The sequence below is a fragment of the Sceloporus occidentalis genome, unplaced genomic scaffold (assembly GCF_023333645.1).
Source record: "Sceloporus occidentalis isolate IW3139 unplaced genomic scaffold, rSceOcc1.0.p SCAF_5, whole genome shotgun sequence".
Classification (NCBI taxonomy): domain Eukaryota; kingdom Metazoa; phylum Chordata; class Lepidosauria; order Squamata; family Phrynosomatidae; genus Sceloporus; species Sceloporus occidentalis.
This window is the reverse complement of record NW_028316985.1, coordinates 94707412-94720786: the sequence shown is the minus strand read 5'-3', so window position 1 is coordinate 94720786 and position 13375 is coordinate 94707412.

The window sequence follows — 13375 nt, the reverse complement described above, 5'->3', positions numbered from 1 at the left end:
GTACAGCCCCCTAGTGTTTACTAAGTTGATCTTTATCACGTAGCACAAGATGAGATTTCTTTAGGGATGGAGAGTGTATTTGAAATTATTCTTCCTACAGTCAAAAATCCAGTTTTCCACTGGGGAGCAACTTATCAGGAAGAACAGTGAACCTGTGACATATTCATGTATCAGCACTGGGATTCACATGTTTCCTGAAGAAGTACCTGTATTTGTCATGCCACTTTCAAAGAAAATGTAATAGCAGCCCTATTGCTAGCCAGCTATTACAAAATTGTCCAGAAACACAGGAAAGGCCGATACAATCAGCCGTCCTTATCCACGGATTTTATATCCACAGAGTCAAGTATCCATGGCTTGAAAATATTTTTAAAAAGTATAAATTCCAAATACCAAACCTTGATTTTCTAAAGGTCACCATTTTGCTATGCCATTATATTTAAAGGGACTTGAGCATCCACGTGGGAAATCCTGGAACCAAACCCCAGCAGATAACAAGGATCGACTGTATAACTGTGACATCTCCATGCTGTTAAACCCAGAAAAATCTCAGCATGGTAGGCCAACAGCCATTGTGAAGAGAAAGCAGAAAGAATGGATGTCAGCCCATTTGGCAACAGATGGGCACTCCCCACAAACATGTGGTATGGAATATGATGCCATTCTGATGTGTACCAAATGCTTAGGGTTGGACTGTTGGGAGCATGGCTGGTACCCAGTGGTGTCACTAGGAAGGTGCGGGGGTGCAGCCCACACTGGATGACACCCTAGAAGAAGGGAAACACCTGGTTGGGTCCTCCTCCGTGTGCCGTCCCATCCTTCTTCTCATGAGGGAAGGGACAGGGCAGCTCCAAGAGAAGGCGAAAGCTGCACCCCCTGGAGCCACCCCCTGCATTTGGTGACACAAGTGGCTAGGACGCCATTGCGGGTACCTGCTGTACCCATTCCTTAGTGTTTCTCCTTAAGAATATTTATCTATATAGTCCCCACAACCCCAAACCCACACTTTTGGTACTTTGAACATGAGGTGAATGCTGCAGGGAAATATGGATTTTCTCCCTCAGGAAGGAGAAAACTATCCTAATTATTTGTCCTCAAATGTGAGAATTGAATCATTCGAGAGTTACATCCATGGTCTACCATAGAAAAAAACATCAGCTTTGAATTTCTAAAGTCTGGCAAGAACCTGATTATGCTTGGTTAGGATCTGACCCTTAACATTTAATGCAATGAAATTTAATGTTAATGTTTTTAGATTTTTATGCTTTTATGCTTTTATGTTTTTATTTTTTAACTATGGTTTTAATGGTGCAGCAACTAATTCTGCAATACTGTAATTGTAATTTTAACCTTGCTGTGATCCCGCTTCGATCCACTGGGAGAGACAGGAAGATAGAAATAAAAATTGTTGTTGTTGTTGTTGTTGTTGTTGTAAGTCATAGAAGAGAGCCATAGCGAAACAGAAAAGGGACCTTCCCACTGACATTTTTTAGTAATACATTTTGAATGATAAAGGGTGAGCAGAAGAAAATAGCAGTAAATGGGTGGGGGGGGGGGGAGAACGAAAGGATGAAAGAAACAGTGTAGTGCTTTTAACCATGTTTGTGGCATACCCAACACATTCTGTACCAGTGTTTAAAGCCTTTTTAAAAAGAGACATAAAACCAGCCATGAAAGCCCTCAACTTCACCTTTTTTTAAAACCTTTCACTTCAGCCAGAAAGCTCCTAGAACAACTTACAAAGATCAGAAACAGTAAAGTTCCTGCCTACATACTTGCAGTCTAAAAACACAAAGGGGAAGGGGATTAGGAAAGAGGAAGAAAAAACAGGCTCGTGCTCTAGATTCCTGCTTACACAGTTTCAGCAGAGGGTGAGTTTGGTTCAGCAGGTCATAGAGGTAACTTTAAGCTTAATGGAGGAATTTTTGTTTCCTCCCCCTGGTAGCTGGCTGCAGCAGTTGCACATCGGTACCCTGGAGTAGAGATCCACTTATGTGACTCTTGCTCCATGCTTGTCACTAACAGTTAAGGTTGTGATAGCTGGTAGCTTGAAGGTAGGAGTGGAGTGGGGGTTCAAAGCTGAATCTATTCTTTAGACGAAGACTATTATATTCTGTTGCCCCAACACTCCATTTACTGTACAGAATATTCTCGTCTCTTTCTCCACTGCCTGCTTTCTGGCTTTGCAGAACTGTTCTATTGTATTTTGTAAGCTGGTTTCTAAAGCAAGGAAAACTGGCCCCAGCCAGGCACATAATTGAAACCATTCCCAGTTACTCTGTATCTACAATGACACATTCTGATTAAGGCAACCCTCATGAATAATCACTGGTAGGGACTTGTTCTTCATTGTTACTAGTTCAGAAAAGCAAGGGGATTCAATTGCATTGCTTGATACCTGTGTCTGGCAAGAATGGCAGTGTTTTCTGTTCCTAAAAATAATTTACACAGCTCAGTGTGAATGCTGCAGTGCAAAAATGGCCCAGGTGATGCTGAAACAGAGACATTATGAAAATGAATTCAGGCTGCACCATTAGGATTAAGATGGAGTGAAGTTGTAAATATTCAGTTATTTTCACCTCAGTTCTTCAAATGTCTGGCTAAATGAACCTTCTGAATTAATACAGTCTTAGTGGTGCTCCCCCCGCCCGCCCCCCCCCCCCCGCCAAACCTCAACTACCTGAAAATATCAAGCGCAGAAAGTCATTTTTTCAGTCTTTTGTATTTATTCAATTATGTAGAGGGAGGAATTATCATCTAATTTCATGAATACAAAATTAGATATAATTAAGAGAAGACCCTGGGGTAATACCTCTAGGTAATATAAATTATGGAATTCATTACCACAAGATGTGGTAATGGCCATTAAGTTAGATAACATTAGATTGCTTTTTTTCTTTTTCAGGATTAGTCAAGTTTATGGGGGTTAGATATTGATTACTATTGCACCTGATCACTGAATGACACCTCTGGTCCAATTCAGCTGATAATCCAAACAAGGGATCAGCAGCCAATTTGGCCAGTTGGGGTCTGTTCAGGCCGCTTCCATCCTGCTCACAAGATATCCAGTGAGGTTCTTCCCCACCTGTACATTCTCGTTCTTGGGGGGGGGGGGGGGTACCTGGCCCTGTCCATTATCACTGAGAAAGCCAAAAGAGAAGTGATGCCAGCTCAGTTGTTCACTGCCCTTTCACAATGACTGAGAGATATGAAGCAGATGATCCCAGAGCATCAGCTCCCTCTTCTCCTCGCTTCTCATGACAGCAGTAGTATATGAATTGGCATAGAGAAAATTGGCCCACTTTGGACTATGGACCCAACCCACTCTTTTCACGTGTCTCTGTAGAGAAAATCCTTGGTGCCTCTTAGAAGTTATAATAGTTAGAAGTTAGAAGTTATATATAATATTCACATGGAAAGAAGAGGTTTCTTATGCCCTTGATTTAGATCTCTGACCCTTGAAACTGCTTTGATTTTGGGACAAAAAAGAGACTCACCACTGCTAAACTATACTATCATAAAATGTGAGGCACATCTCCTATCATCTTTATCTTTTAAAAAAGAAAACCATATTCTTACTAGAGGATAACTTACTAAGGGGCTCAACAGACTGCCCCAAAAAGGTGGGCTGGAGGTGCCCATTTTTGCTGCTGAGGGACGCTGCAGCAGCCAAACTGCATGGCCTTCCTCTGCATCAAAAAGAACCCACTAAAAGCAGGTTCTTTTGGTGCATGCAGCAGACACCATAAGTGCAAGCACAACACCATGACATGTGGCTGCTGCGCCACACTTGCATCATCATGGCAGCCCCTATGTGGACTGGGCCATGCCATGATGGCACTGCCGCCGCATGGTGGGACTCGAGAGCGTGTGGTCACTCTGCAATCCCAAGCCCTAAAATTGGCCCCAGACTGCCGCTTTCTGGCAGTCTGTACCGGGCCTAAGTTTCTGATGCTGCTACTAGATAAAGAAAGTTACCAAAAAGGGATCAGCTTTCTAGTAACACATAAATCAATTTGGCTCCAAACTTTGAGTTCTCTAGAGTAGACCTGGGAAGTAATGTAATAAGGTCATTAATATACGTTGTGTCTGACAAGAATAAGGTAATTATTATCTATGCTGCTGTCACCTTGAGAGAAGATTGTTGCAAGGCATTGCCCATGGGACTGTCCTTGAGAACAGCTGGGAAGCTCCAGTCCTGCCAAACATTGAGGCCTGCTTCCTAACAGGGACAACCTTCTAGGGATATACTACACAATAGGTCTGACAGTTGCTTTGGCTCTTTCTTCATTTTCCAGAATTGATTGAAAGCGAAGGTTGTAACTGTCAGAGATCTAAATCATGGGCATAAGAAATCACTTCTTTCCATGTGAATATTATATATAACTTCTAACTTCTAACTATTATAACTTCTAAGAGGCACCAAGGATTTTCTCTACATTAATTGTGTAATTCTTTTGTAAGTCAACAGGGATAGGGAGTTTCCTTGGTAGTTGTATCCCAGCTGTAGAACACACTTTCATTGCTTACTGACAAAGTCCAGGCCTCTGCTGCTTTTGGAAGCACTGTAAAGCTTATTACTTTGGGCCAGCCTTTTGGAAAGAGGTTTGATTTGGGAAAGAATGAGTCAGATTAATTTATTTGCATGGAAATCCTTTTTAGAAGACTCTTAGGCGCGTTACAGACTGCTGAAAAGCGGCAGCCTGCACCCGCCCCTTTCCCCGCCAGATCGGGGCCTCAGTGGCTAGAGCGGCAGCTAGATCCGCCGCTTTCCAGGCCGCAGGGAAGTGGCAAAAGGCCACTTTCCCAAGGCCTGGAAAGGGGTGTCCTTGGGGCTTCAAGCCCCAAGGACACCCCGCGGCAGCGGGGAGGAGGAGAAAGGGACCGCTTGGCCCCTTTCTCCTCTGCGTCACTGGGTGCAGCCATCTAAAGGCTGTGCCAGCGACGCAAGACCAGGAAGGAGCTCCGTTTTGGCGCTCCTTCCTGAGCCGACGAAAAAGCGCACTAACCGCCCTCGCGCGGTGTGACAGCGTCACATCCGTGCCGCCTCGTTTGGAGGTGGCGCGTTCGTGACGCCATCATGGCGGCCCCCATGTAGATGGGGCACCACCATCTTGTATGTCCTCAGGACGTATTAGGCTTGGGGGCGTCAAGAAGTGACGACCCTTTTTAAACCTAGGACGTCCTGAGGACATCCCTTATGGCGGTCTGTAACACGCCTCAGTTTTTATCTATTCTATATTATGTCTATATCTCTCATGGCACATACTGTATTACCCTTTGTTATTTGATACTCATCTTGTAATTCTAGGATAAGCCAGCTGTGAATAATATCACTCTACACTATTGTAGCACTATTATTCCACTTTAATTGCTATGGCTGCCTCCTATGGAATTCTGGGGTTTGTAGTTTAGTGAGGCTGTGAATTCAAAATGCCTCTCCCTAAACTGCAAATTCCAGGACTCCACAGGAGGCATCCATAGCAGTTCAAGCAGAACAATAGCACTATAACAGCATAGTATGATATTGTCCGGAAAATTTCAATCAGTAATGATGTGTATACTGATATTTTCCTAAGGATAATGAAAGCAAACAGATGAAAGCATCCCAGGCTCTACTGGGTCTACTTAAAGTACAATATGAACATGTTTTGTGTTTTTATACGATAATATTCCCAAGAAATTTTCTTCTATAAACAACCATGGGCAGCTTATTGAAATAGGATATAAAAATGCTTTAAAAAGGAAATGTCCTTGCAATATTGTCCTCTAAGCAGACCCTGTACATTTGTTGATTTCTTTCCTTTGACTCCCCCTCACCCCAGAAAGATCAAAATCAGGCAGTGGGACTTGCAGTACATAACTAGTTTATTGAGACAGAGCACCTGTACACAGAAAATGCATGTTCGTCAGGTTGTTGACATACTTCTGAAGAAGCTAGAGCACAGCTCTCTGAGACAGCTGTTAAATCACTTCCCCTATTAACTGTTGACATTGAAGTTAACATAATGAGGAATATGTCTACTACAATGTAGCATCCATTTATTCTTTGAAATGGGTTTTTCCGTGCAATATGCTATTTATACAAGATTCTTGGCAATCTTTCAAGCACATAATGATGACTTTCATTAAAACCAAATGATTATAGAAAGCCTTATTTGATCCAGTTTGGATCTCATTGGCTTGGCTGTTATCTCCATATCTTATTCTTCACTCTTTTTGCTCCTTAACTGAGAGATGTGAGACAAGTAAACATTATTTCATAGCTTTTCAGCTGGTAACGTAACAGGTGTATGTGTGTTGTTTGGCGGTATGAGTGAGTGATTAAAAGTTGTTCTTTATAATTAAAAAAAATTACATCAACATGTGTGTAAAAATCCAGTATTCAATACAGAGCAGAGAATACAATATGACAGGCAGATAAGAACGTTGCTATCACAAGCCTGAATTTTGCCATGATGAGCCATACATTTAATAAGACTGGTTCATAGGAATATAAGGAATATTTTCACATTTTGTTATCCACAATAAACAAGGAAGTCTTCACAAACTCTTTATAAATTGTCAACTGCTATGGGATTTTTTTAAACCCTTGTGTGAGGGCAAAAAGACTATTAGATAAGCAATAGCAATAAACATTAAAAATAAATAAATATTACAAACTGGGAAGTTGTGTTTTGTGCAAAAACAAAAACAAAAAACTCTTGACAACAACTTTTTGAAATGTGCATTACAGATTTAAACTGGTTCCACAGCTATTCCCTCTCTCTTTGGAAACTCAGTACTTTCTGGGAAGCAGAGACAGTGTGGTGTAGTGGTCTGAGTATTGGACTAGGACACTGGGAGACCAAGGTTCATATTCCTGCTCAGCCATGGAAACCCATTGGATGCCCTGATCATCTCAGACTCATAGGAAGGCAAGGACATACCCCCTCTGAACAAATCCTGCTAAGAAAAACCCACGATAGGCCTTACTGTCACAATAAATTAGAAATCAGACTAAGGCGTACAACAGCAACAACAACAACAAGAAGAGAATGCTATGGAGAAAAAAAATCCCCAAAATTATCCATTGTTTGCTAACAGGAGATTCAGACTAAGAGCTCAGGCCAGGTGTTTACTTTACTATAACACTGGCAATCGGTTGTCAGACTGAAAAATTGCAGGCTGCTCTCTGCTATTTTGTAGCACCACTCATATGGTTGCCAAAGCTGCAAAATGCAACTTGAGGACACATGACTTGAGAAATCCATAGGGGCCTGGATGGGCTCTTGCATGAGGCTATACTCTTCAGTATGAGCAGCAGCAACATGTCAGGTGGAACAATGGCACAGACCGCTTCATTTGGTGCTCAGTCTGTAGTCTGTCTTTGGTCACATTCCTGCCTCTGGCCCTTTGATTCTCATCTGTCCAACTTGGATCCAAGCATCAACCTGTGTTTCAATTATGCATCTACCTAAGGCCTTGGCCTAATCTATGTCTAGCCCTGAGCTACTCTATTACCATACCTTCTGCCCCTGGCCCTCGTATACCTTTGCCAGAATTGGAACCCAGCTGAAGCCTGTCACAAAACTAAACTCAAGGCCTGGCATATATAAAGTGTGTTTACAATGCTGTAGCTGTGCTATGAATGTAAATTACTGAAGTGGCTTGCAGCCTCAGGCAGCTAGCTATAGTGCATTTTGTTAATTTTCACCAGCTGGAGCAGGAGGAGGGAAAGAAAGCAAGGGAAGGCAAGAATAGGCACTAAGTAGAAAAGGTCACGACTGGAAGACTGAACCAGCGTTTTAGTATGCTTGCCTTCCACTGTGAAACTGAGTTGGCTTTCTCAGCCTTTCTATATTACATCTACTTCCCAGCAAATAAATGTTCACACTCCTAATCAAATTGCAGCTCCCAGGATTCTATGCTAGATGCCACAACAGTGAAACTAGTACAGATTTGCAGCATGCACATGTTTTCTTTCACTATTTATATCTCATCTTGTCTCTACAAAAGTCCCAAGGTGGCTTATAACTAAAAAAACCCTGACGCAATCTCTAGAAAAATCCCAGTTTTAAAGCATCAGTAATCACAGGAAGTCTAAAATGATATCAGTTGACTACAATGACTAAAAATGACAAGTCAACATAATTCCCCAAAGGCTCTCCTGAAGAAGACAATTTTCCAGCTTTGTGAAACAACAGGGTATAGGCAGTCTAGGAAGCATCTCTGGAAAGAAATAACATAGCATAAGTATCACCACTGAAAGGGCTCATCTCCTTGTCATCATTCCTTTTGCCTCAGCTAGATTGGCAATCTGGTCAAGATCTGCTTTTATAATCTCAGCAAATATCATTTTCTCTCTTTTAAATCATCTGTGGCATAGTTGATCAAGAAATGTGAGTTTTATTACTATATGGGCTTTTTAATGCCATGTGATACCTCAAGCCCTGCAAGAATTCCCAGCGTACATTGTAAAGTACTTGGTTGAAGTCTGTGCTGCTTTGTACTGACACTTCAGTATAAAATAATTTTATTAAGACTTACACAAATTAGATCGAGTGTTTGCCATCTATTAAGGTAAACCTAGACTCTTATGTATAAAAAAAGTTTCTTGACTTTCAAGAATTGGTGTTGTTTTAGGAATCTGCCAGGAATCAAATTCCCCCAATTTCTCTCTGACATCTTCATTTTACAACTGAATATCCATGGGTGAGAACAATGCTGTTTCTATGTGCCTTGCCATACCATACTGACAATAAGATTTTCATACCAGCGCTTACCACAGGCTCAGTGCTGGTAAAACTGCCGGCAAAACATCAGGCCAAGCGTGTGTATATAAAAGCCTGACGCGCTTCTCAAATGGCAGGGAATTGTCTCCTCACCTCTAGTGTCCTTGAACTGTTCACAGAGCAACAATTTCCTATGAATTCAAAGTTTCCATTCATAGGAAATTGCTGATCCACTAATGATTCGAGGACGCTAGAGGTGAGGGATGATTCCCTGCCATTTGAGAAGCATATCAGCCTTTCATATATGTGTGCTTCCCTGATGTTTTACTGGTGTTTTACCAGCGCTTATCCCACAGTAAGCACTGGTATGAAAATGTTCAGTATGGCATGATTGGGCCATACCTAACTGTGCCTACAATTGTATAGCTGGCCTTAGCAGAAAAAGCTTGGTATATTTGATAATCTACTTCAACAATTCCACATTGTTATCACTGGGGAAATCTGGAGTGCTTCATGTACGTACAGAATATGGAATAATATAGTAGGTACAACTTTTGGCACATCTCTCCATTCCAGTAGATAGACATTCCCAGGTAACCATGTGATTATTTCATTGTACTCTGTTGAGCTAGAGGTCCTGAGCTAGGTAATATCACACAGCAAAAATAACCAGGCAACTTCTTCAAATCTGATCAAATCTTACTGTAAAATAGGTCTCACAAATATGGCATATACACAGAATTGTGTGGTGTAGGCCCAATATATTTTACTGTTAAAATAAGAGCTCTGGGACCCCATCACCATCCTATTACCAACTAATCATTTAAATGTCCTGCTGCATCATTTAGATACCAATTCCTGCCTACTTCTGTCTTCTTCATGGTACTACATCAAATAGATCTCTTTGCCATTGACCTTTAACCACATGATTTCACTCTATTAATACTTTTGAGAGAAGAGTGGCCAAGAACTAGTTCATTGCCTCTTTTATCCAGAACAATCTTTCTTGGGTGCAGCTTTTTCCCATTTCTAAAGTCTAAAGTATGTGGCCAGGTCGTGTTAAACTTCTACTAATATGTTGTACATTAACTCAGTGGAGGTATAAATATTCAGACACACAAGTAGCACATTAACCCTGCATTGATCTTCTGAACCGATTATCTGGTTCCTATCCACAGATATTTTGCGTTCCTTTGGGGCAGATTTTTTTCTTTTTCCTGCACAGCACTAACATCATATTCCAAGTGTAAACTAAATATTTCAACTGTCAACACCTTGACTTCAGAGCAGGCTCACTGAAATTGAAGAAAATGGAAGATCAGAGCCAAAATAAAAGCTATCAGTGAAGAACTGCCAGTGAGATCTAGAAGTATTCAATTTTTAGTTATATGTTTTTCTGGAAAATATGTGCCCCTTCCACCTATCTTTTGCAACATTATTTGCCAAAAAACACATCCATATCCATTTATACATTCAAAAATACATTCATATCTGATTTATTTTTTAATGAATGCTTTATATCCCTTTTTAAAAAGAGAGAGAGAGAGAGACTGAGACTCTGTAGAGGCACGTGATGTTTTGTTGGTCTGTGCCTTCAAGTAATTTCTGACGTTTTGCAATCCTAAGGCAAACCTATCATGGGGTTTTCTTGGCAGAATTTGTTCAGAGAGGTTTCGCCCTTGCCTTCCTCTGAGTCTGAGACAGCATGACGTGCTCATCCACTGGACTTCCATGACTGAGCAGGGATTCAAACCCTGGGCTCCCAGGGGCTGAGTAGACTGAGAGGAAAAACTGGGTTGTTCCCAGTTTCCCCCTAATCTGATGGAACCCATGCTGCCCACAGGGCTTGCTCCTAAGGGAAGCTAAAAACCCACAGGCAGTCCACAGCACATGGTGTAAAGCTGAGCAATTTGATTTTATATTTTCACCTCCACCATGTATGCAGCACACAATCACACAGTGGCTCGACAGGCAGGCAGTTCCGTGCTGCCCCTTTTAGTCCCACATCATTACCACAGCCACCAAATGGCATGGCAACGATGCACTCCCTCCCAAGAGCAAAAAAGAGCTGCCTAAAGCAGATTCCTGGAAGGAGTGCGATTGGCACCCATAGACGCCCCAATCATGTCACTTCCTGCCAGTGCCATTTGGGCGCTGCAAGACGCTCACACCATCATGGCGCCACCCACCTTCACCTCTAAATGCCCACCCTCATCTAGCTCTAGTTCGCGATGAGGATGCCACAACTGCCCGTCTATACCGGCCCATAAACACACTGTCTGTGATGGTCAATTACGTCCCTTGTCTCACCCACTGCTATCACATTGGACTCTCTGTGTGACTAGCCACACAGTCACACGAGCAATACATTGCCCATACAGTACACCCAGTGGCACATTGGCAAAGCACAATCATGGAGACCCCCTCCGCATAGATGCCCCCTTTCCCTCCTTCACCCCATGCTGGTAAGTTTATGTATTTTTATTATTATTACATCCATTGCACCTGCCGTGTTTGTCAAAATTTCACTTCATGGGGTGTGTGATGGCTTGCTGGTGTGATGGCTCCATGGTGTATCTGGCCACTCGTGCACCTGTATGCTCAACAAAAGAAAAACACCACATGGCGAGCAATGGCACTGGAGGCTAGGCCTCACCAGGCACAGGGCACATGCTCCAGAACACTTCTGTAAGCTGCTTGGGCCTTCCTGAATTCCCAAATTCTGCTGTTTATAAGCTGTGGTGATAATCTGCACGAAAGGGCATTATTTTGCTCTGGTTTTTCACCTCAGAGTGCATCTTTTCCCCAGTTTTATCCCGTTTCAGTCTCATGCATCATATAAACAGCTGAGGCTTAAAATGGAGTGAAACTGCTCTTTTTGCCTATATAGACAACCCCTTGGTATCCTAGTCCAACACTCAAAGTGCTGGACAACACTGTGTCATGATGTGATGTTACCCATGAGCATGTGATGTTACTCATCAGGACAGGACATGTATGTGAATTCATTGTTATTGTTAGATGACTTCTTGTCAATTCTGAATTATGGTGACCCTCTCATAGCATTTTCTTGGCAAATGTAAACAGATATTCAGAGAGGATTTGTTATTACAGTCCTTTGAGGCTGAAAAAGTGTGACTTGCCCAAAGTCATCCAGTGGGTTTCTGTGGCTAAGTAGTGGTTTGAACCCTGATCTCTGAGAGTTCTAGTCCAACACTCAAACCACTACAAAATACTTGTTCTTCATAGAACTAGTATATGAAATAATGAAGCAGAAGCAGGCATGGGAAATAATCATACCAAAGAGAATTTTAAAAGGTAGATATTTAAAGATTATAAAATTATAAATTTGTGGGCTAGACAAAGTAACTATTAATGTATTTGTAATTGGTTGACCGGCCGAACCCAAAGAGTGCTCAACAATGGCTCCTTTTCATCCTGGAGAGAAGTGACCGGTGGGGGCCCAGTGCTGTTCAACATCTTTATCAATGACTTGGGGGTATACTTATCAAATTTGCAGATGACACCAAACTAGGAGTAGCAGCTAATACCCCAGAGGACAGGATCAAAATTCAAAATGACAATAGATTAGAAAGCTGGGCCAAAGCTAACCAAATGAATTTCAACATGAAGAAATCTAAGGTCCTGCACTTAAGACAGAAAAATGAAATGCACAGATATAGGATGGGTGACACCTGGCTGAATGAGACTACATGTGAAAAGGATCTAGGAGTCCAAGTAGACCACAAATTGAACATGAGTCAACAGTGTGATGCCACTGGCACAGTATGGCTTTACAAAGCGATTTACATTCTTTCCCTTCATGTATATCTACCCTAGTGCTGGAATTCTTGCCTTGCATACTGCAATACTGCTAACAAGGCCAATGTGATTTTTAGGCTGCACCAATAGAAGTAGAGTATCTAGATCAAGGGAAGTAATAGTGCCACTCTATTCTGCTATGGTCAGGCCCACCTGGTATATTGTGTCCAGTTCTGGGCAACACAATTCAAAAAGGATGTTGAGAAACTGGAGTTTGTCCAAAGGAGGGCACTAAATGGTGAAGGGTCTGGAAACCATGAAGCCCTATGAGGAACGACTTAGGAAGCTGGGGATGTTTAGCCTGGAGAAGAGACGGTTAAGAGGTGATATGATAACCCTGTTTGAATACTTGAAGGGATGTCATATTGAGGAGCAATGGATGCAAGCTCCAGGAAAAGAGATTCCACCTCAACATTAGGAGGAACTTCTGACAGTAAGGGCTGTTCGACAGTGAACACACTCCCTCAGAGTGTAGTGGAGTCTCTTTCTTTGGAGGTCTTTATACAGAGCCTGGATGGCCATCTGTTGGGGATGCTTTGATTTAGATTTCCTACATAGCAGGGGGTTGGACTGGATGGCCCTTGCAGTCTCTTCCAACTCTATGATTCTATGATTTATTTTTCAAGGAAAATTTCTACCCACTGAAATGACTAATTACAACATGAAAATATGAGCATTTATTGCCATTGTAATAAATTATGAAACACAACCTCCAATGCATAACCTGGGGATCTCCCTTTTCACCACACAGCATGAAAACACAGCAAGCTTCCTTTTTCTTGCTGCTGAGCTGTAATGTCTGCTCAGGTAAGCAACTTGGGGGTTGTTTCCACTGCTCA